Source organism: Miscanthus floridulus, chromosome 11 (genome assembly GCF_019320115.1).
Source record: "Miscanthus floridulus cultivar M001 chromosome 11, ASM1932011v1, whole genome shotgun sequence".
Lineage (NCBI taxonomy): Eukaryota > Viridiplantae > Streptophyta > Magnoliopsida > Poales > Poaceae > Miscanthus > Miscanthus floridulus.
The window spans coordinates 68,648,791-68,672,004 of record NC_089590.1 but is presented as its reverse complement, the minus strand read 5'-3'; the positions used below and the strand labels follow the sequence as shown (position 1 = coordinate 68,672,004).

General features: G+C 51.2%; 3 pseudogenes; all 3 read left to right on the top strand.

Moving 5' to 3' along the window:
- Positions 1–1,093: 1,093 nt before the first annotated feature.
- LOC136490740 (uncharacterized) lies at positions 1,094–8,186 on the top strand (annotated as a pseudogene).
- LOC136493828 (leucine-rich repeat receptor-like serine/threonine-protein kinase BAM1) lies at positions 1,452–3,581 on the top strand (annotated as a pseudogene).
- A 6,178-nt stretch (positions 8,187–14,364) lies between the features above and the next one.
- Positions 14,365–23,214, top strand: part of LOC136494704 (uncharacterized) — a 34,079-nt pseudogene continuing 25,229 nt past the window's right edge.

Sequence of the window (23,214 nt, the reverse complement as noted above, 5' to 3'; positions counted from 1 at the left end):
AGGGCAAGCACGCTGTCATACATGGCCAAACGGGCCGCCCAGACACGGCACGGCACTGGTACGACCAGTCACGGCACGGCGGGACACGGCGGCGCTGCCGTGCCGTGCCGCGTAGTGCCGCCATGCTAGCATCTCAGCTCAGGCATGGCACTATAGGCTATTAGCCGTGCCGTGTCGTGCCACTGGGCACGGCAGCTCGTGTGTGCCCGTGCCGCTCTTGGCCTGACGCGGAGGCCTTCGCGTAGCACGTCGAGGCAACTCACGCTCTCCAGCTCATCAACACAGAGGCCATTGCGCTGCCGCGCCACTACCCTGAGGTCGTCGTGCAGCTCCCCCATGTCGCTGCAGACCTCGCGCCGCCGTCGTCTTCCACTCCGCCGTCGACCTGGGGAGCAGAGTCGCCGCCGCCGCTGGAGCTGCTGAGTCTCGCCGCCGCCCCTGGAGCCGCTGCAGTGAAGGAGCCCGTGAGGCTGCTGCGGGAGGGAACGGGGAACGGGGAGCGCGGCCTAGGAGGGAACGGGGAACGGGGAGCGCGGCCTAGGAGGGAACGGGGAACGGGGAGCAGCGGCCTAGGAGAGAATGGGGAACGGGGAGCGGCGGCCTAGAGAGAAGTCGCGTCCCACGCGCATGACGGAGTCGGAGGAAGCGACGGGGTAAGGAACAGAGGATGGAAACTCATGTGGGGGATTAGTTTTAAACCTAGGGATTCATCCAACTACTAATATTCATTAAAAAAAAGATCCAACGATTGAAAATAGCCGGACCGCATCGTGCCGGCCCAAAAACCGTGCCCTGTCTGGGCCGGCACTACGGGCCGGTGAGGCGGCCCAGACACGGACACGATGCCGGCTGGGCCGGTCCAGGCACGGGCACGAGGCAGGCCGTGCCGCACCGGGCCAATGCCGTGCTTTTTCGGACCGGGCCGTGCTGGCCCAGCGGGCCCGGCCCATCGGGACATATATACACGCTGCTTCAGGTGCGGGTTCGCGAGGGTTTCAGCGCGGGCGCGCGGCAGATGGAGAGCGTGCATGGAGGAGAGCGAGGACCCTCGCCGGAGGAGGAGGAGACCAAGGAGGTGCGATTGCTGCGCGAGATGATGCTCCGAGCTCGTCGGGAGGGGGAGGAGGAGCCCCGGGTGCTGGATGAGCAGGAGCAGCTGCACGCCAACGACCAGCTCCAGCGAGACGAGGTACGATGTGCAGCAATCGACCCTCCAGAAAGGCTCGCTACGTGGGATCGTACTCCAAACTCCTAATCCATAGTTCGTTGTCACTCCTGGTACGCTTGATCGAATCCATGCTTCGTTGGTAGTCCTCGCTAGCTACGTAACGGCTACGGTTGGTGCTTATTTGACTGTTTCGTACCAACCCTGCAGCAAGGGATCACAGTGGTGGGGGCAAATTATTAATGGAAGGCAATGTTTAGTTCCCCAGATTCCAGAATTTAACATCATGCAAAAAGAAGATTCCCCGTCACATCAAATTTGCGGTACATGCATAGAGTATTAAATGTAGACGAAACTTAAAACTAATTGCACAGTTTGATTGTACTTTGCGAGACGAACGTTTTGAGCCTAATTAGTCAATGTTTGGACAATTATTACCAAATACAAACGAAATTGCTACAGTGTTCACCGTCACATCGAACACTGTACAAACGCCGATTCGGCAGCGAACTAAACGCGGCCGAAGTTTCATTGAGAGTTAAATGCACCAGAGGTCCATTAACTTATGAGAAGATTTTGGTTAGGTCCATCAACTTTCAAAATAGCTTTTTGAGTCTATAAACTTTGTATCACTTAGGTCCATATTCCGTCACGCGGGCTTCTCATGCTGACGTGGCCTGCTGACATGTCTTTTTGAAGCAGCTCTTGGCAATGCATTTTGTCAAACAGCTCGTGGGCGACGGCGATTCCCGCCGGAGCTCGGCAACCTCACGTCGCTCACCACAGGCGAGGTCCCTCGCTCGCTGGCGTCGCTCACCTCGCTCAGGACGGCCCGGTGCCCGACTTCATCGCCGCGCTGCCGCGCCTGGAGACGGTGCAGCTGTTCATGAACAACCTCACGGGCCGTGTCCCCGCGGGGCTCGGCGCCAGCGCGTCGCTCCGGCTCGTCGACCTGTCGTCGAACCGCCTCACCGGCGTCATCCCGGAGACGCTGTGCGTGTCGGGGCAGCTCCACACGGCCATCCTCATGAACAATTTCCTCTTCGGGCCCATCCCAGGGTCGCTCGGCTCATGCACGAGCCTCACCCGTGTCCGGCTCGGCCAGAACTACCTCAACGGCAGCATCCCCGCCGGGCTGCTGTACCTGCCGCAGCTCAGCCTGCTGGAGCTCCACAACAACCTGCTCTCCGGCGCCGTGCCGTCGAACCCGAGTGCGTCCGCCAGTTCTTCGTCGCAGCTGGCGCAGCTCAACCTGTCCAACAACCTGTTGTCGGGCCCGCTGCCGAGCACGCTGGCCAACCTCACCGCGCTGCAGATGCTGCTCGCGAGCACCAACCGGATCGGCGGCGCCGTGCCGCCGGAGCTCGGGGAGCTCTGGCGGCTCGTGAAGCTCGACCTCAGCGGCAACCAGCTGTCGGGGGCGGTCCCGGGGGCGGCGCTCGGGCAATGCGGCGATCGGTGCCATGAGCAGCCTCACGGCGGCGGACTTCTCGTACAACGACCTGTCCGGGCAGCTCCCGGACACGGGGCAGCTGGCGTACCTGAACGCGACGGTGTTCGCGGGCAACCCGAGGCTGTGCGGCCCGGTGGTGAGCCGGCCGTGCAATAACTACACGGAAGGCGCCGGAGGCGGCGTCAGCGTCGCGGGGGGCGTGACGACGACGACGGCGCGGCGGCGGGGCCGGCGGGGAGCTGAAACTGGTGCTGGCTCTGGGCCTGCTCCGTGGTGTTCGCCGCGGCGGCCGTGCTCCGCGAGCGGTCGTTCCGCGTGGACGGCGGCGGCGGCGGGGAAGGCCGGTGGTGGTTCACGGTGTTCCACAAGGTTGACTTCGGCGTGGCGGAGGTGATCGAGTGCATGAAGGATGGCAACGTGGTGGGCCGCGGCGGCGCCGGCGTCGTGTACGCGGGGCGGACCCGGTCGGGCAGCGCGATCGCGGTGAAGCGTCTGCAGGCACAAGGGGGTGCCGGCGACGACCGCGGGTTCAAAGCTGAGGTCCGGACGCTGGGCAGCATCCGGCACCGGAACATCGTGCGCCTGCTGCCGTTCTGCACGAACCGCGACGCGAACATGCTGGTGTACGAGTACATGGGCGGCGGCAGCCTCGGGGAGGTGCTCCACGGCAACGGCAAGAAGCGCGGCGCGTCCCTGGCGTGGGAGCGGCGGTACCGGATCGCGCTGGAGGCGACGCGCGGGCTGTACTACCTCCACCACGACTGCACGCCCATGATCGTGCACCGCGACGTCAAGTCCAACAACATCCTCCTCGGTGACAACCTGGAGGCCCGCGTCGCCGACTTCGGCCTCGCCAAGTTCCTCCGCCGCTCCGGCGCCGGCGCCACCGACGAGTGCATGTCCGCCGTCGCTGGATCCTACGGCTACATCGCCCCTGGTATGTACGATTTTCCGTCCATCTAGGATTTGATTGATCGGTTTAGCGCGCTATCGGTGCTCTCATCGACATGTGCCAGACCGGGCACTCAATCACACGGTCCGCCGCGGCAGGAGCGCTCAAGAGCATCTCTGCAGTGCCGGAGGTCCGGCAAGCGCTGGCCGAGGAAGGCGTCGTGCGAGTCATGATCAACCTGCTCGACTCCGGCGTCGTTCTCGGCTCCAAGGAGTACGCCGCGGAGTGCCTGCAGAACCTTACGTCAAGCAACGACAGCCTGCGGCGTGCCGTCGTGTCCGAGGGCGGCCTCCGGAGCATGGACATGAAGCGGCTGGTGGGTGAGCACGGGTGCATCACGCTCCTGGTGCGCCTGCTGGAGGCCAAGTCGAATGGCGCGCGTGAGGCGCACCTGGGACGCTGTCGCCGTCGCCCACAAGCTGTTTGACAAAATGCATTGCCAAGAGTTGTTTCAGAAGGGCATGTCAGCAGGCCACGTCAGCATGAGAAGCCCGCGTGGCGGGATATGGACCTAAGTGATACGGCATATAAAGTTTATGGATCCAAAAAGCCAATTTAAAAGTTGATGGACCTAACCGAAACCTACTCACAAGTAAATGGACCTCTGGTGCATTTAACTCTTTCATTAACTTGCGGGGGGCTCTCCCCTTGATGCATCGTTGCCTTACGAAATATTAGTAGTGAAGGATGGATGCAGTTAGTGGCGGAGCTCGGCTGGAAATTTAGGTGGGGCGAACAACAGACACAAATTTTTAATCACATCCTACGAACACACATGAATATCTAATATATGACAAATTTAAAGATTAATTGAAGACGGTACCTCTCCTTATGAACTTAATATAATCTATTGATTCAACAAACACCAACTAAACAAGAGTCCAAAATCCAATTATCCAAAAGCTAAAAAACTTGTAAATTTGAATAATAACAAAGCAGTTAGCATGTAATTAATTATAATTATATGTGATAATACATCTAAAAACACACACTACAATAAGGAGACATACCACTAGCCTACTATTAAAGAACTAATCTCAATTACACCATACAAGTAAAATCTCACCTGCTCACCTTCACCATCTCCAACCCCGTCCTCCGTAACCAGCTGGCTGCTGCCCTTCCCCTGCACTGCAGCACTGAGCCGCTGAGAGAATAGGCATGGGCGAGCGGCAACCTGCAACCTTGAAGGCTGTCGCGGCAAGGGGCGGCGGCACTAGCAGCGGCACTGCGGCAGCTGCAGAAAGGGGCGTGCTGCAGCTTGGCCTAGGCTGCACGGCGCGCTAAGGGCCGCGCGGCGGCGGCCTGATGCACTTCGCGGTGATGAACTAACGGGGTCGGGGGATTGGGGATTGAGAGCTAGGTGATTCCTTGATGCTGTGCTGATGGGCTCTATTCTTCTATTGGGCTTTTGGCCTTCGCTCATGCGGCTCTGGACCCTCTCCAAACAATGCGTTCTAGTCCAGTCAGGTGTCCAGCCGTGCCGTTGGAGGCCGAACGCCGCCGCTCGAACACCGCGCCTGAGGAGGAAGACAGGGGTACTAGATGCTCCCGTCGGCGGTAGGTGGGGCAGCTGCCCCACCCTGCCGCATGGGGAGCTCCGCCTCTGGATGCAGTATGGGTGTACAGAAGGCCCTGGATTCTGCAATTTTGATTTGGTTGGGTGGATTTGTCAAGAGGCTAAAAAACAGGGCGTCATGCCTTACTGACTGAAAATAATTTTGTTACAGTGGCCCATCCGGACTTCGTCTTGTAGCCTTATTGCTATTATGCCTAGGTTGTGATGTGGAATAACTGTAGCTTCAATGCTTGATCAGACTACTATTTGCTAGACAATTCGGTAAATAAGTCATGACAAGCATGCACCTAATATGGTAACCATCTAGAATTAGACAAGAAGGTTACAGAATCAGGAAGACGCTTTTGGGATCCTTCGTATTGTAGAATAATGAAATGATGATGAAGCAACAATGCATGAGTTATTTTAATGATGGTGTCCTTGTAATTTTTCCCTGAAAAAGGATAATGTATACTTTCTCAAATATGTACGGGAAGGACAGCAAACTTTAAGATTTTTCTGGTGATGTCAATTATTTTTAGATGGTGGCACTAGAGGCAATATATGGAGACAACATAGCCTTTTGGTGAAAAGTCTGGACTGCGATCTTTCCAGGTATGAATTTTTAGTTGGTCCAGACTTCCAGGACAAATTATCTATCAGAAACAGAAACACACAAAATAATTGTGAATTTCTTTGCAGATCCATGTGCATTGTGAGATTCCAGATGGTATCATTGTGTCTGCAGAGGTACTTAAGGGTGTTGATGACAACACTGGACAGTCGGTTCTTTCACTCATTCAGTGTCCAGCATTTGGCTCCAATCTCATTGACATGTCTTATGCCTCTATCATATCCGAGCCATCACCCTCCATACTTTATTCTCAGTGTACCATGGTTGGATAATGTGAAAGTTTCCCCCCTGTGTCACATGCTGGACTTAATCTGGGCGCAACTACCTGGACAAGAAGTTGTTTATGAGTGGGTGCAATGGCTTCAGAATTCTACGCTTTCTCATCTTGGTTTTGATGACGCGATAGCCATATGCCATTCTGATAGTATGACGGGGCCGATAGATGTTCGGGCTGTTGGAGAGGTTGTGCCAGTAGAGTCTATCATTCAGTGGTTGATTAACTACAATGAAGAGCGATGCCATGAACCATTTCTAAGTGGCCTTCATGACTGCATGATCTGTTTAAGTGAGTACCAGGTAATTGGAATGGCCCAATTAACACTTGGGGGTACTCTTTTTTCATGATTTATTTCCATCACTCCATCAGGGTTTGAATGGTTTAGAATTCTAGATCCGTCTCTTTGTTGATGTGTTAGTGCATCTTATGAAGAATGTAGAAATAATGATCACACCCTTATTAATTTTGTGTCTCATTCTACGTCGTTAGTTGTTCTCTCTTTCAAACTACTTATCTTTTTAAAATGGGAATGGTGGGGCCAAGGGTGTATCAAATTTAAGTTTCTGTACCAAGTTTCTAATTGAGAAATACCAGTCTACTGTCATTACCTAGCTGGTTATTTTCATGTGTCATCTTGTTGGGAATAATTCTGAACATGGGAAGTTTTTTTGAAAGAACGAACATTGGAAGTTCCATCTGGTTTCGACATTGAAAATTTAAATCCATGTCTTTTGGTTCCTCTCAGGTGTCGACTTCATAAGACTTCCATGCCAACATTACTTTTGCTGGAGGTGCATGGAGACATACTCAAGGATGCACGTCAAGGAAGGCACAGTTCTGAAATTGCTGTGTCCTGATAACATGTGCCAGGGTGATGTTCCTCCTAATCTATTGAAGAGATTGCTAGGAGATGCAGATTTTGAACGGTGGGAAAGATTGATACTTCAGAAGACTCTAGACTCAATGGATGCTGCTGCTTACTGTCCAAGATGTGAAACAATTTGCTTGGAAGATGAGGAGAACAATGCTCAGTGCTCCAAGTGTTTCTTCAGCTTCTGCACCCGCTGCAGACTACGCTGTCACATAGGCGAGAAATGCATGGGCATAACTCCAGAAGAAAAGCTCCTCTCCTTACAGGTAACCAATACCGCTACCAGCCAATTCTAAACGGTAGTTACCAAAAAAAGAAAAAAAAACCGAAAGCATTAGCTTTGAGTGTTCACTGCCAGAGCACAGTTCTTTTTGAAAGTAACCAGAGCACAGTTCTAACTAGGCGTGCTATGAATTATAAAAGATTTGGGATGAGTGTTCTGAGCATGCCTTTCATTTTATGCAGGAACGTGAAAAGGTGCGTCAATTAAGCAAAGGTGACATTGAGAAGACAATTTCCTTGTCAAAAGAAATATGCAGCATCAAGGAAGTGCTCCGTCTTTGCGTTCAATGCCCTTACTGTGGCACTGGCATCTCACGCGTGTCAGGCTGCAACTCGATGGTTTGTGGGAATTTTGGCCATTTGTTTTGCTACCGCTGTGGGGTGGTGGGCTGCCATGGCTGTAGCAAGCCAAGGTGTGCATTCCTCATTATATCTTTCTTGGTTTTTGAAGTAAGGTTTGTCAAGTATGCTCCCCGGTATCTATTCTCTTGATACCAATTCTGAAATCTGAATTATTGCAGAAATGCTCCAGGGAAGGTGAAGCAGGTTGATGTTAGTCCCTTTTTGAGGGCACAGGTTGATGCTATTAAAGAGACACGGAAAGAAGTAACAGCAGTGAGATCCAGACAATATCCATGCCCAAGTTGTCGCCAACCAAATTCCAAGGTAAATTTGACGTGGCTTTCACATCAAATGCATTAGGCATTCCCTTCAGTATTATCAATCGATGTTGGGAGATGAGAACACTGCATTCTCTGGCTTGAGCAGGTGGGGAACAACAACCATATCTTCTGCTGGGCATGCCAGGTTCACTACTGCGCATTGTGCCGGAAGGTGGTTCGGAAGTATGCGGAGCATTGTGGTCCCCGAGGATGCAAGCAGCACAGTGTCGACCCCATCGTTCATAACCCTTGAGATGATCGAATGGTGAGGATCAACTTGAACCACAATGGAAATTCTTGTTTTCTTTCCAGCTTCGTACTTGCCTGTACGTTCTTCCAGGCCGTAGCATGTACAGAGTAGTTCGTAAGAGCAAATCTTCTTCATGGAAATGTATAGAGAATCTGGAGATTAGTGTATTTTCGACACGGCTGCACTTATTTGGTGTTTAGGGGTGGGGCACCTATGTGCTTGTCTTCTAGGGGCAGTGGGGCACCCCTCCCCTACTGATTCTGGCTGTAGCTTTGCTGGATTCAGTAGTATAAGAGTTTTCTCGAGATGTCAAAACTTTTACTGATCTCGCTAAGCCTTTGTAAATGCTAGATTTGATTCAGTGGAATCTGGCACTACATATCCCCTTGTGTTCCTCTTGTTAGAGGGTAAGCCCATGGGCCATGGGCCTGCTGACCCTGGCTCCCCATCGTGCCTATATGTACTCAATGGTTGCCACTAATCAATTGTTCCATCGAGTTTGACCCATTCAGCTTTTCTATGAAGGCCCCGTTCACTGATCTGAAACTTAGCTAAAGCTGGTTGAAAAACACTGTTCTGGCTGAATTGTTGTGAGAGAAAAACACTGTTTCGGCTGGAAAAAGAAGCCGAACAAGCCGAATATGGGGTAAGCCAAACAAGGCCGAAATCTACAAACTCGGAGCGTGATCGCCAGATGCAATAGTACGGGCGACCTCTATCCATTCTTTCCACCTGCAGCCCGCACTACCGCCCTCACTGCCACCACGTCCTCTATCTACCACTCTTTGGCACCGTCGTCTCGGTCATGAGGCCCTGTCTAAGCTCATAAGCTCCAATGCTATTTCTTGTAATAAACACACCATAGACTATATATGTTAATGCCTGTCAGTTAGGTCGTCATGTACGTCTTTCTTTTAACGTGTCAAACAGTCGTGCATCAAAACCTTTCGATTTAATACATTACGATCTTTGGACTTCCCCTGTTGTCGGTGCATCGGGTTATAAATACTATATTGTTATTTTTAATGTCTGCACTCACTACGCTTGGACCTTTCCCCTCCGCCTCAAATCCGAGACTTTTGATATTCTGTCAAATTTTTTTGCCTACATGCACATGCAGTTTGGCACCTCCATTAAGGCCGTCCAGTGCGACAATGGCCGTGAGTTTGATGATCACTCCTCGGCTCGCACGTTCCTCCTCACTCATGGTGCCATTCTCCGCATGTCATGCCCATACACATCCTAGCAAAATGGTCGCGCTGAGCGCATTCTTTGCACTATTAATAATATCGTGCACTCCCTCCTTTTTAGGCTAGTCTACCTCCCGTCTATTGGGCTGACACCTTACACACTACCACGTATCTCCTTAATCGTCATCCCACTAAGACGTTGGACAACCTCACCCCTTTCTTCGCTTTCATGGCACACACCCTTCCTACGCTCACCTTCGCGTGTTTGGCTGTGCCTGCTATCCCAACCTATCATCCATAGCTCCACATAAGCTTTCCCCTCGCTCATCTTTGTGTGTCTTCCTTGGCTACTCCGCGGATCACAAAGGGTAGCGATGTCTTGATCTTCACTCCAATAGGATTATCATCTCTCGGCACATTGTGTTTGATGAGACGTTTTTTCCTTTTTCTGCAATGTCCACCACTCCCTCGAATCCCGCCACCTTGGATTTTTAGAGCGATGATGATCGTTCCCCTTTGCCCATTGGGCCTAGTGTTGTGCATGCAGGTACTCCACCTCCCAGCGCGCCTCCCGCTGCGTCCGTGCCGGCAGTCACATCGGCTCTGCTGCTCGACGCCCCTGTGACGCCACCTCCCGCAGGCGGGTTGTCCCCGCCTCCTTCTGGCGGGACGGGTGCTCCCCTGTGGACATCCCGTCCCAAGCCGCTACCAGTAGCACCCCTGGCCCCTCCGCCGGTCAGCCACACACCGCTGCCCCTGCCTCGCAGGTTGCCGCCAGCGATGCCTGGCACCCTATCGGCCGCACGGTCTCCACAGCTCTGCAAGCCATCACACCCGTCACCAATGTGCATGGCATGCACACCCGTGGAAAATCCGGCTTCATTCAGCCGGTTGATCGCATCAACCTCAGTACGGCGGTCCTCTCCCCGCTCCCTGCATCATTCCGGATGGCCTTGGCTGATCCGAACTGGCCTGCCGCCATGCAGTCCGAGTTCGACGCTCGTTAGGCCAACGACACCTGGACGCTGGTCCCTCGGCCTCCTGGAGTTATTATTGTTACAAGCAAATGGGTCTATCGTCACAAGCTCCTGTCAGATGGCACTCTTGACCGCTACAAAGCTCGCTGGGTCTTGAGCGGCTTTACTCAGCGTCCTGGGATCGACTATGATGAAACTTTCAGTTCGGTTGTGAAGCCTGCCACTATTCGCGTTGTTCTCAGTCTGGCTCTCTCCAGGTCATGGCTAATCCATCAGCTCGATGTCAAGAATGCTTTCCTACATGGCACTCTGATAGAGACAATATACTGCGTTCAGTCGTCTGGTTTTGTTGACACTTCGCGGCCTGATTATGTCTGCCGTCTGAACCGCTCACTCTACGGGTTGAAGCAGGCTCCTCACGCTTGGCACAGTCGCTTTGCCTCTCATATTACTTCACTTGAATTTGTTGAGGCCAAGTCTGACACATCACTGTTCCTTTGCCGCCGGAGCGCTGAGATGGCCTTCTTACTTCTCTATGTTGATGATATTGTGCTCACGGCTTCGTCCCAGAGTTTCCTTCAGCAGGTTATTTCTGCTCTTCGATAGGAATTCTCTATGACAGACATGGGTCCTCTTCATCATTTTCCGGGTATTACTGTTGAGTGCCGTGATGATGTCATGTTTCTTTCCCAACGACATTATCTGCTGGATATCCTGGACCGCGCTGGCACGCGTGACTGCAAGCCCTGCAGCACTCCTATGGACACTCACTCCAAGTTGTTTGCTGCTGATGGTACGTCGGTGTCTGATCCTACTCACTACTGCAGTATCGCTGGTGCTTTGCAGTATCTCACTTTTCCTCATCCGGATATCGCCTATGCTGTTCAGCAAGTATGCTTGCATATGCACGACCCTAGAGACCTTCATCTTGCTGCTATGAAGCGGATTCTATGGTACTTACAGGGCAGTCAGGATCTTGGCCTTCACCTTTACCGGACTACGCCGACTGATTTTATAGTTTACTCTGATGCTGATTGGGCCGGATGCCCCAATACTTGGAAGTCTACTCCGGTTATGCTATCTTTCTTGGATATAATCTCATTTCTTGGTCCTCCAAGCGCCAGCCGACAGTGTCCCGTTCGAGTGCTGAGGCCGAGTATCGCGTCGTGTCCAATGGCGTCGCTGAAGCTTGTTGGCTACACCAGCTTTTGGGTGAGCTCTACTGCCCTCTTCACCATGCCACCATTATTTATTGTGACAACATCAGTGTAGTCTACCTCTCCACCAACCCCGTTCAGCACCAGCGCACCAAGCATGTGGAGATTGACCTACACTTCGTCCGTGAACACATCGCTCTTAGAGAAGTTCACGTCTTGCTTGTTCCTACATCATCTCAGTACGCCGATATCTTCACCAAAGGGTTGCCGACGTCTGTTTTTACAGAGTTTAGGTCTAGTCTGAATGTCCGTTGTGCTCCCGGTTTCGACTGCGGGGGTGTGTTAGAGTGTAAGTCCATGGGCCATGGGTCTGCCGACCCCGGCTTCCCAGCGTGCTTGTATGTGTTAGAGTAAATAGGAATAGTACCACATTGTGTACCCACGTGAGGTGTTAGTCCTGTATACCCTATATAATCAGCCCATGAGGCCCAATGCAATACAACACAATCTCCACCAATTATATTCTCCTTCATGCAATACAACACAATCTCCACCAATTATATTCTCCTTCATGGTATCATTCGCCTAGGTTTAGATCCTAACCCTAGCCGCCGCCGCTTCCGCACCGCGCGCCCCCGGGGAGAAATCGATCTCCGCCGGGGGCAGCGCCACCTCTTTAGGCGCCGGATCCTATTGATCCCACGCCCTCTTTGTCGTCGTCAAGCGGCAGATCGGGTCTTCTCGCGGCGCCGCGCTACCTCGCCGCCCTCTCCGCGCTCGCCGTGGAGGATGCTGGGCGTCGCCCCATCCCGCGCCACCGTGGTGGTGGCCCGGGCAGATCGACCCCAACACCGCGCCGCCATGGTGGTGGCCGGCCAATCTGCGTCATCCTCGTGCGACCTCGCGTGACCGCGACCCGCCGTGCGCCCTGCCCCGTCCGACTCCGGCAGCTCGTGCCGCGAGCCGGGACGAGCCGCGCTGAGGTGCACTGTTGCCGGGGTACACCTGATCTGTTGCTGCTGTATCTTTTTGGTTTGCTCGATCACTGATCGGGATTGAGTCGCCCATCGCCAGTCGACCTCGCGCATACCTACTCCGGCATCGGCATCGACTACACTGACATCTACATCTTCGACTGTGTGGCCTGGCCGGGGAAGGCAATGCCGAGGGGATGCCTTCCTGCGTCGCTTCTCGGTCATTCAGTCCGCATGTCTACATCGTCGGTTCGTCGTCACCACCACAGATCGGGACGCCTCCGCCGGCTTCTTCCATCATCGCTCCACCTCGCGCGTACTCGGTCCGTACAACCGATTATGCACGATCCACCCGGCTCCCGTGACGTCCATCGTCGAGTACTACGCGCATCTTCTCCGAGCAACAGGGCTGCTGGCTTGCTGCCGTGTCGCCTCGTCGGGCTGTAGCACCGCCGCCCGTGTGTCCGCTTCGCCGTTGCATCTACATCACCGTCCCCTGTGCATCGACGACTGTACTGCGCACTCTTTGCTGCGCCATCCGTCTGCACAAGGTCTTCGTCCTGCTGATTGGGTCTTCGTCATCGAGCTGCCGCTACTCGCACCGTCGCTGAGCCATGCTCGCCGGTCACACCCCTCGCATCGTCGCTGAGCCCTGCTCGCCGATGCGTCTGCTCTCGCATTGCTTCTTCTTCGTCCAGCACAACCACGTCGACAACATCACCGTGGTTGGGGCCCTCTACCTTGTACGCCCGGTATTGGCAACACCGATGCGTGCTTTCGTCCCCGATGCGTTGCTGGGACTGGCAAACCCAGCCCACGCCTCGGCACACAGGTGGCTTGACTGCATCGACTTCGGCATCGACCCTCCCCTTCCACAACGACTGCCTCGACGCGTCTCCGTCATCATCATGGTGCCCCTCGCGCGCCTGCAGCTCCATCGACATGGCAACCCGACCACAACTACGTCGACCTCGGCCATCTTCAGCACGGCTTCTTCGACCACGGCTATTGCGCCCTCACGCTCGGCTACCTCGACATCGGCACAAAGGGCTACCGCCTTGCATGAGGACTCATCGGCTTCTTCTCCAGCCACAGCATACGCGACGCATCAACTGTTATGACTGCGGGGGAATGTCAGCTTTGTCAGCTTCTTCTCCAGTCTCACCGTTTGTAGCGCTCCCGCTGTGACTGCGGGGGGATGTTAGAGTAAATAGGAATAGTACCACATTGTGTACCCACGTGAGGTGTTAGTCCTGTATACCCTATATAATCAGCCCATGAGGCCCAATGCAATACAACACAATCTCCACCAATTATATTCTCCTTCAGTATGTACTCAATGGTTGTCACTAATCAATGTTAATCGAGCATTATCCAAACCCTAATACTCCCTCACCTCTCTCTTGTTTTACTGGCCAACAGTAGGCACTGTGTCGTCCCTCTTCCCAGGATCCCTGGGACTCGCCGACTCGGTGCTCGGTGAGAGCCTACTTGCCATCGTACGGGACTACAGCTAACCTGCCGATCAGGATTCAGGACACGAGTGACGATGAGCAGCTCCAGTGTTGTCTTAGAGGGTGCAAAGAGGAGAGAAAGTGGTCGAAAAGGTGTGAAATATGCTGGAGCGAGCTTGGAAAATGTGTCAAAGATAACACCCAGTGCAAAGAACAGAAAGTGATTTGCTCAGGTTAAGCTTTGTAACGTGGAATCCTAGCAATCTGTTGTATGCTGCTAATAAACGTTAAGTTGCCTTGATAGTCTTTATTGGGCTGGCCGTTGTTTTTCCCATATGGTCTGCAGAGACTTAGGAGGCAATCTAGCCCATCACGGATTACAGGCCTGCTAAACCCTAGCGGTACAGGCCCATCAGAAAAGGCCCAAAAGCGAGCCACATCGATAAACGCCGGTCGTGCTGAGAGGAACGGAACGGGGTGGTGGAAGTGGAACAGAAACTCTGCAACGAATCAAACGGCGCGTGATTTCCGCCCCGCACACGGCCGGTGATCCTCGAGCCGGGCACTTACCCGTTCTCCTGATAGCGGCGGGTTTTGGCGAGGGTTCCGCGGGCGCGGCGGCACCGAGCGCAGTCCGCGGATGGAGAGCCCGAGAGTAGAGCGAGAGCCCTCGCCGGAGGAGGAGCTGGGGCTGGGGCTGCTGCGTGATATGATGCTCCGCGCTCGACGGGAGGGGGAGGAGCCCCAGGTACCGGACGAGCAGCTCCGCTCCAACGACCAACTCCAGCAAGACGAGGTACTAGCTACTGTTCCCAATCGATCCCTCCTAGGCTCCTACGCCTCACCACTTGGCATTGTGCTTCAAACATGGTCGGTCGTTACTCGTCATTACACACCGGCCATGGCGAATTCGATCGGGTTGTCCGTTATTTGATTGGAGTTGGGGTACGTTCGAATCAGTTTTTCGGAGTTCCAGTAACTTCGTTTTACTCCTAGTATCTAAAGCATAAAGCATGTACTTCTGTTGTTCTACACGAGTACACGTCCACATCCACATCTCCAACACCAACCTCGCCGGTTCCAAACACTGACCACGGCGTCGTCGTTCCAACAATTGTTGCCTGGAACTTAACATGGATCTATGGTGCACAAAAAGATCTGGATTGTTGATTTTCAATGTTCCACCGAAGTCCGGTGGTGAAACTTGGAACTTGGAAGACGTTTTATATTTTGCCAAAAGAATTTTGTCAGAATAGTAGGAACCACAACAGAACAAAGTTTTGTCAAAATCTATTTAGGAGCGAAACATATCGGGTAAACAATTCAGCAATCCTTTTTGTCACCTAAACCATGCTCTGTATCAATGCATCTCTGTTCCACTTTGGCCACAAATCCTTGCATTGCATTTACATGCTAAGTGGATAGATGGAGCCATGGAGGATATGGATGGACATGAAGCATCAAATACTGAAAATCTCGAATCATTTGAGTTACCGGCTACAACCTGCTTTTGGCTTCTTTTGGAACTCATAATAGTGAACTGATGAAATTGGTGAAAAAACAATGCATGATGGTTCTGATGATCTGTTAGAAGCTGCAAATTTTCTTTTCTTCCGAGAACTGAAACTGTAAAACAGATGCTCAATTTCTGTGCTTTTGTTGGGTTTCATACTTCCATCTCTAGCCTACCCAACTTGCTTGGGACTAAAAATGGTTTGATGTTGTTGAGAAATAAAACAGATGCTCAACTTGTTTTTATTAAAGAATATCATTCATCTTGGACTGCAATCTATGCATGTGTAGCAAAATAAAAAAGAACGAAGGACACATTTCAATTTTTTTCTGCTGATATATGTTTTTCTGTGATCAATGTTTGTTTAGATGCTAGCACTGGAGGCAATCTACGGAGACAATCTAGGCATTTATGACGAAAAGTTTGGACTGCGATCTTTTGAGGTACATTCTTTATAATTGGCTTCCAACTCCCATGAAATAATATGTATCAGAAGCACAATGAAAAATGTGATCAATTCCATTTTCCATTGTTGATTCTTCGCAGATCCGTGTACATTGTGAAATTCCAGATGGTATTAGTGTATCTGCTGAACTATTCCAGGGTGTTGATGATGATGATCCCAAAAGTCGGTTCTTTGACACATTCAGTGTCCAACACTTGCCTCCAATGTCATTGACTTGTCTTATTCCTCCGTCGTACCCAAGTCATCACCCTCCATACTTTACCCTAAGTGCACAATGGCTGGATAGTGTGAAAATTTCCTCCCTCTGTCATATGCTCGACTCAGTATGGGCACAGCAACCTGGACAAGAGATTGTTTATGAGTGGGTTCAATGGCTGCAGAGCTGTACACTTTCACATGTCGGTTTTGGTGATGGAGTAGTCATACGACAGCCTGATATTATGATGGGTTCTGCAGATGTTCGGGCTATAGGAAAGATTGAGTCTGTAGAATCTGTTGTTCAATATTTAATTAGTTACAATGAGGAGCAATGCCACGAATCCTTTCTAAGTGGCCTTCATGACTGCATGATTTGTTTCAGTGAGCATGCAGGTAATAGGTATGCTCCAGTTAATACTTGGGGTACTCTTCCTGATGTCTGTCTTTTCCAAATTGTTCTCTATTAGATTATCTCAATTTGAAATCAGATTCTACTATATTTTGGACATAATAATGCCTTCTCCGGATTCATATTCAGTCTCAGGATTATTGACAATCTGTTAATAGTTGTTGTATGAAAGTTTGTGTATTCATGTGATACCTTACCGAGAAGTAAATGTAAAGATTTTAAGTTCCACTATAAGACCAAAAAATAATGGAAAATCCATATCTTTGAATTTTTGGTTTTCTACAGGTATTGACTTCGTAAAGCTGCCATCCTTGCATTACTATTGCCAGAGATGCATGGAGATTTACGCAAGAATGCATGTCAAGGAAGGAACAGTGCTGTAATTGTTGTGCCCTGATGACAAGTGTGAAACGATCCACGATTTCCTCGAAGGGAAATCCACATATTTCATCATAATGTGATAGTCTAGAAAAACCAAGCTATCACATTATTATTATTCAGTTGATACCACAGCACATACATCACATAATTACAAGTTTACAAGTATTACAACACTTGGTGACACACCTAAGTACATCGTATACTAGCGGAAATGCACACAGATCAGCATCAGAGTGGACGTAGCGCGCCGGCGGGTGAAGGCTCCTCCTTTACGGGCGATCACCAGAGTCGGTGTAGAATGTCAGCGGGCGTAGACTTCATCTCCTCAACCAAACTTGAGCGTAGAAACGAGACCACCTAATCCTTCTAATCTCCGTTGTTGTCGTCGTAGATGACATCCAAACCTGCCAAATATCTTTCAGTACGATTTGTACTGGCCACTGGCTCCCACCCTATACTTTGCGTTGCTTTGTGGTAAGTGGAATACAAGGGTAGAGCAAAATGCCTATTTATGGCTGTAGTTTTCCTATGCAAGTTCATCAATATTTTATAATAGTTCATCACATTTAAACCAATCTCATCCACACGTTGGCCCATCCCATCACACACATCTCACCACACTCTCACTCTCTAGGCGGTAAGAACGACTCCCTCTCGTGCCTTGCCATATCGGCTAACAGTCGAAATCTAACAAACCCGGGGGAGAAGAAAGGACTCCTCTCACTAATAAGGGAAGCGTAGGTCATAGGAATGTACATATCCGTGGACACGGCTATACGTATAGATCGATCAACTCTGTAGAACGTGTACACCTAGAACCACAAGATCACCATCATCGGTGATGCCCCGCCTAGGCTGATACCGGGCTACCTTCCAACCGGTGCGATGCCACCCTACCACTCAACCCTGGGCCACCCCGGAGTCCACCGAAACGCTGAGACTGTGAGACGTAGTACCAGGCCCCAGATGTCACTACGCTGTCTTAGGAGGGTGTGGGCCACACGCTCGTACCTCCCTACACTATCCACTTCCAACCTAGTAGTAGTGGCACCATCCTAGCTGGTCAGGATCCGTCACCCGCCCATTCAGGAACGAGTGGCGTGCACGTAGGGTCCTATGATCCTGTTCTCTCGACATACCAGTCCTTAGGGGGACCGGACAATATATCTTCTCAAAGGGGATAACCAACACCCCGTGCCTCGACTGCACCTCTATCCTGAGGCTTCATCCCACAAAGACACTCCACCCTGGGATCTCCTCATCTCACATGCACCCACCACAGGTACCTCTCGTAGGGATGCCCAGGCCGCACCCCCTAGCAAGACTCGTCCAACAACTCATCGTAAGATCCTGCCCGATCGACTCAACCCTCACCACACACCCAAGATGCATGCCAAGATCTCCTCGATTGTTACCACATTATCGGCACCAAGTGCCTTAACCACTCACAAACAATCCTTCACCAAGCATCACATCACAGATATAATGCGTAGTAGAAGTAGTAGCAAGTAAGTAAGCGAGCGTCTAGCCTAACAGCGGGTGTTCAGGGGTATAGGTTGCGACAAGGTAATGGCTCACAAACAATTCTACCTTGCAACCTATCACGAGATCATTTGCATAAAAGTAAAGCACTAGCATCTACACTATAGCATGTCTAATAGGATTCTACGAGGTTGGGTGGGACGTGGCACCTGTTGATTGGTCGACTCTGAGATTCTCAGTGTACTCATAGTTGTTCTCCTCAAGGTCCTATTGTCATCCGTGTTTCCTTCCTTCAACGGGTTCTGGTCTGATCAATGCTATCCTCAATGCAACTACCTTGACAGAGCGACAAGCAAGACAGAAAGCACTAGAAGAACACCAAGGGGAACAACGACTTAGCCCTCTCGGTGGATGTCCGATCCCTAGGCCAAAAGAAACAGAAGTGATTGTTTGCTAAGCACAAGCTTAAGTCTTAGTCTAGCCAGTACCTCCCGGGTTGATCGTGTTGACCTGTACGACTTCAATAAAAACAGCATAGACCCTAGCTCATCTTAAGTGAACACCACGGCTCGCGGTCTTCCAATCCGAGCATCATGGAGATTGACTGGAATCGAAAAGAGCGGCTAAGGGGAAAAGGAAGCAGTTCTGGTCTCTCTCAATCCATACACCATTATAATTGACGAGAATCAAGAGAGGATGGAATAGGGGAGAGAAGAGAAGGGAGATGATCTACTTCTTCTAGTCCACACGCCATGGCAAGAGATGGGGCATCGAAAGGAGCGACACACAAGAGAACATGAGTGCCCAAACTACTTGTAGGGTACCATGACCTAGGTGCACTAAATGCACTAAGACATCCCTAGGGTTCTTAGCGATGCGGTTGTCACCGCAAGAACCAAAGAAATGCTATGGTCTAAAATAGGTACAAGCAAGGGACTCAAGCATGAAAGGGCTAAAAGACGGGAAAAGACACGGGCTTCACCTTCCTAGGGACGTAGGAGGGGCCAACGATCATGGCACTACAAATTCAACTAAAAATGAGGGTTGAGTTATGTTCGGCATCACGACCACGGTGGGACGAATCCCACGACCAAAACGTTCGAGCGAGGTACAACCCCTCAACCGGCTCGAAGGCACGGTCCACAGGCAATCAACACAAGCACGCAACGAACCAACACCAATGACAACCAGAGTAGCACATATCCATAGCAAGAGATAGACACCATATCATAAGAGATAGACCGGCATGAAGGCACGACACAAGCATAGATAGATAGATCATGTATATGAACAATGATAGATGACAATTATAAAATGAAAGGTAAAGCGGGAGCTATGTCGACGTCGAGGATGGCGTCGACGGGGTTGAAAGGTTCGACCTTAATGATGGCGGGAAAGCGAGGCTCGCTGCGGGTGATCAGTGGAGCGCCGGGACGAGCTACGGCCAGCTGCAGCAAGCTTTGGCCAGCTGTGGCTTGCTACAACCACACTTGGTTGGCTGTAGCTTGCTGCTAGCTAGCTAAGGCTGACCGTGGTCTGCTGCACGCAGCTGCAGGTGGTCGAAGGCTAGCTGCATCTAGCTGGAGGTGGCAGCGGGTGGCTAGGAGGTGGCCGCCGCTATCCAGGGAGGGGACAACAAGCATCCAGGAGGCATCGAAGCTCCAGCGAGGTAGACGATGATGGTCGAAGGTGGCAAGGGAAATTGCAAGGCTGTGGCTTTTGGCTCACAGCAGTGAGTGGTCAGGAACCACGGTGTATCCAAGGAAAAAAGCAAGCTTTGGGATGCAGGGCTCACTCGAGATAAAAGGAAGCTGGATGCCAAGGTAGCCATGGTGGTGTGGCTGCTGCTGGCATTGGAATCGTGGTATAGCTCAGTGGTGAGGCTCGGTGTGGCCTTGGACGCAGGCTAAGTGCAGTAGCAGGTGTTGTAGAGGTGAGGTTCGCGGCTCCCATCAAGGCGCGAACAGAGGAGAAAGGAGGAATGATGTGACATAGGGGCCTAGGTGCGTTCCACGGTGAGGTCAAGGTAGAGCATGGTCGGGTCAAGCCCGTGCGTGGAGGAAGCAGTGGGTTGCAGTCATCGTGGCCGGTGGAGGCGTTCCGGGTGAGCTGCGTCGTGGCACAGTCGCTCGGGGGCGAGGAAGGCCTCAACATTGGTGCAGGGCTTGGGACGCCGCGAATCTGGTGAGGTCAGGGTTCAAGACATCGGCTTGGGGTCATGGACTGAAAGTGCAATCAAGCCCTAATTGTGGGTTTTGGTGATAATGACCACGCAATTAAAGAACTAATGAGATTTATCGAGATGACAAGCAGGGAATTTATATTCGAGGATGCTACACGAAATGGAGGAGCCCCCAATTACAAATGTTGATGGCTTCAAACTTAAAGGAGGTTTAAATTCGTTTATATTTTGAATATGAGTATGGGAAAAGCCATACTATAACGGGGGACACAATGCTTAAGCTAACATGTGCTACTAAGTGCTCAAACATACACATGCATCATCAGATTCACAGCCAAGATAGCCTAAACTTCACTCTTACCCTTGCTTTCTTGACTGGTGCGACACTACCGCACTTGAAGAGAGGCACTTCCGCACTTAAGCTGTGGCACTACCATGACTTAAGTGACCGTTGGGGCCGAGGGGGTATTTATACACATCCTCTTCCTCCCCAACGGCTCTCTTCTTCCTTCTACTCATTCTAGCTCGTCCAAAATAGAAAAGGAGCTCTCTTTCTCCCTCCATTAGTGACCTTGAGCCCTCAAGCAAATCCATTGATTTCACAATCAATCCTTGAGAGAAAAGTGTCCAAAACTCGATTAGAGAGCAACTCCATTGATTCCTTAACTCAAAAGAGCACTTGGTTCACGTTTTGGCTGGCGGTTGTGTTTGTTACTCTTGGAGCTTGGCTCCTAGCTGGCTAGAGCATCGCCCGTGGAGCTTGCCAACTTGTGGGGCAGCCCCAGGAGGTTTGTAACCATCTCTTGAAGCTAGTATACTCACCCCTCATCTCAAGAGTTAAGTCTATTGACTTGAGAATGAGGAAGGGTTGGAAAGCCCTAAGCCTTAGTGGCTAACCTCAACAACGTGGAGGTAGGCAAGCCTTGGTGGTGAGCCAAACCATGAGATAAATTATTGTGTCACTTGTGCTTGATTTACATTACTTGCATTTCATATTGTTGGTTGCGGTGATTTCTAGGGTTTCTAGTCGATCTACTTATGTGTGGTGTTTCTACAACTTCTAGCTCTTGATCTATGACTATCATACCTGTAGTAGGCTGAGAAATTTCTCTGATCTAAGTTTCTATTCACTGATTTTGAACTATGACTCAAAGTTGTCTGCAGGTACGGCAGTGCCACTGTTTTGGTCCAGCAGTGTCACAGTCTGACAGTGCCACTGAAAGATCCTAATGGCTAGAGGGGGGGGGTGAATAGCCTATTAAAATTTCTACAACAACACTTAGCAAACCGGTTAGACAAATATGAGGCGAAGCGAGTGTTGCGCTAGCCTACTAAAAATGCAAGCCACCTACCACAATTCTAGTTTTTCTATAGTCTCTATCCACACAATGGCTATGTGACTACACTATGTCAGTTTGCTCTCAAATGCTAACTAAAGAGCACACTAACCAAACTAACAAGCTCTCAAGACTAGCTACACTAAAGAGCTTGACAACTAGTTTGCAGTATTGTAAAGAGAGAGAGAGAGAGCAAGATGGTTATACCATCGAGTCGAGGAATGAACCAATGAATATCAATCACCTTAGAATCAAATGTTGACACAATGATTTTTTACCGAGGTTCACTTGCTTGCAGGCAAGCTAGTCCTCGTTGTGGCGATTCACTCACTTGGAGGTTCACACGCTAATCGGCATCACATGCCAAACCCTCAATAGGGTGCCACGTAACCAACATAAGATGAGGATCACACAAGCCATGAGCAATTTACTAGAGTACCTTTTGACTCTTCGCCGGGGAAAGGTCAAGAACCCCTCACAATCACCACGATCGGAGCCAGAGACAATCACCAACCTCCGCTCGATGATCCTCGCTACTCCAAGCCATCTAGGTGGCGACAACCACCAAGAGTAACAAGAGAATACCGCAGCAAAACACGAATACCAAGTGCCTCTAGATGCAAACACTCAAGCAATGCACTTGGATTTGCTCCTAATCTCATAAAGATATTGAATCAATGATGGAGATGAGTGGGAGGGCTTTGGCTAAGCTCACAAGGTTGCTATGTCAATGCAAATGGCCAAGAGAGTGAGCTTGAGCCGGCCATGGGGCTTAAATAGAGAGCCCCCACAAATAGAGCCGTTGGCTCCTCTGTTCACTGAAAATCAAGGCGACCGGACGCACCCTGCCAGCATCCGGTCAACAGATGGCCGCCATGTCATCCCTCGCTTCAAATGCTGAGCGTCTGATCTCAACGGTTAAGTCATGACCGGATGCATCACAGTGCCAAGATCGGACGCACCTCTGCCGAGTCCAATCGTTTCCAGAGAGGTCCCGAGAGAGCCAAATGACGACTGGACGCGTCAGTTCAATCATGACCAGATGTAGGAGGGGTAGCGTCCGGTCGAGTCTAGAGAGCTTTCAGAGCTGCTCAACTACGACCGGACACGTCCGGTCGGTCATGATCGGACGTAGCATCAATGTCCGGTCCTTTCTCCTCTTCTTTGTGCTACCACATCAGCGGGACCGGACACACCTATCATGCATCTGGTCACGAAGTGACCCAGTGTTCGGTTGAAGACTGACGCTAGCGTCTTCACTACTTTCACTGACCGACGCCTAGGTTTAGCCACCGGATGCGTTCGGTCCCACAAGGACAGCATCCGGTGCACTCTGTGAAACCCTATCTTTTCTATATAGGGCGCCGGTGGCACCGTCGGACTGTCTGCA